This window comes from Condylura cristata, unplaced genomic scaffold (genome assembly GCF_000260355.1).
Source record: "Condylura cristata isolate star-nosed mole 26May11 unplaced genomic scaffold, ConCri1.0 scaffold00005, whole genome shotgun sequence".
NCBI lineage: Eukaryota > Metazoa > Chordata > Mammalia > Eulipotyphla > Talpidae > Condylura > Condylura cristata.
The window spans coordinates 5,561,734-5,563,636 of NW_004567106.1; positions in this window are offsets into that span (position 1 = coordinate 5,561,734).

Below are 1,903 nucleotides of genomic sequence, written 5' to 3' on the forward strand. Positions count from 1 at the left end.
GGTGCAGACCCCTGGCAGCCAGGAGCCTCCACTACCGGTTCCTGACATTTGACCAACCAATTTCTGAAATAAATGAAAGATTATGTAATGTTGGATTTTTGTGCACGATAGATGATAGTTGTTCACCATCTATAGCAGTCCCAACTTAATTCAAATGCCCCATAAGAAACTAAAGATAAAATAAAATGAAGGGCATTATAGAAAAGCCTTTTTAAAAGATAAACATCTTTTTTGAACATAAACATCTTCAAAAAGTATCTGCTTAAAGAAATGGAAAATCAACTAGCAAGTGTTGTTGAAAAATAAGCATAGCATCTCCTATTGAAATTGTTAGATAATAAGTTCACATGCTTCAGAAATTAAGATATGCTACAAAATGCTTTAAAAAATCCAGCCTCAACTACTCTTCTCTCACCTTTTACAGGTCACTTTTGTTTCTTGGGCTTCCAGTTTTTACTGACATAAATATGAATTTATATGTTTATATAAGCATGTACACACATTCTGTTTCCTTCCTTCGTACCTAAAGGTGGTGTACAATGTACAGTAGGTCCCCAGATAACGTGGTTTCATTCAATGACTCATTATAAAGATGATAAAAATAATGGTGCTTCCCGCTCAGGCTCACTGTTTGAAGTTTGCACCTTTTCTGTTGTTACCATGACGTGGGCTTTCCCCAGGTGCTCTAGTTCCCTCCTTCATCACAAAGATGTGCAAGTTAGGGAAACCATTGTGTCTGAATTGTGCCAGTCCTAGAGCAAGGCGAGTGCGGGTGTGCATGTGATTTGCCTCTCGATGGAAGGACATCCCTCCAGGGTAGATCCTTGCCTGGAGTCTTGCACTGCCGTTTGGGTTTTAAACAGCCAGAACCTGAAATAAAATTTGTGGATCAGAAAATGAATTAATGCATACAAACAATGATTTAATATTACAAATATTTTGGGCCTTTAAAAAATTTTAACATATTTTTGCATGGGAGAACTGAGGGGAACAGCTGGTGAGACAGGAGTGTTCTGCTGCCCCAGGTGGGTCACCTCCCTGGTGGGGCTCTAACTCAGGCCATAGTGGGGATAGGCCTGAGACTTAACCCCTAGGTCACCAGGATGGTCCTATCTTTGTCCTTTGTTAGAAATGACCAAAACTGTTACTCGACTTAAATTTTATGTCAATTAAACCTCATTAACACTGGTTTCATTCTTACATTGTTTCACTGAAAGTTACAGTTTTCAGGAACTTAGTAAAGATGCTAAGTGAGGATGGATTGTATCTAATTCTGTACTTCTCACTTAATACATCCTAGTACTCTTTTTTTATATGTATATTAGGCCACTTAAAATGCACAATAGAATATTTTAAACAATCCGTTCCAGTATTTTGCATGAAAGTGTTGAAATACTTTTAGTATTTTATGCCATTTTGAATGTGGGTTTAGGTCACTTGGATAGGAATTACCAACTTGCCGAGCAGAGAAAACACCACTTTACATTTCTACCACAATATAAGAGTTTGCTGTCAAATGACTGTCGGAATTTTGATAATTTGATGGTTGAAAAGAATAACTCGTCATGGTCTTAGTTTGCTTTTCTCCTACTATGAGTGAGGATCAGCATCTCATATTTTTAAGCTCTATTTATATTTGTTTTTCTGAGAAATATTTGTTAATGTCCTTTGGTCATTTTTTTCTATTTAGTAAATATACTGGCAAGCATAGTACCTATTTACATATCTCTGAGGACATTGACAAAATACACATTTTATGGTAGGTAGGTGGAAAAAATTAAGAGATTGTCTATTTTTTTGTTTTCTCTAATGAATTAAAGCAAAAACTCAGATTGAAATGAAAGCAATGTCTCATTTACAATTGGTAAAGTTTTTTTGTTTGCTTACTATCAGCTTTGGCTCT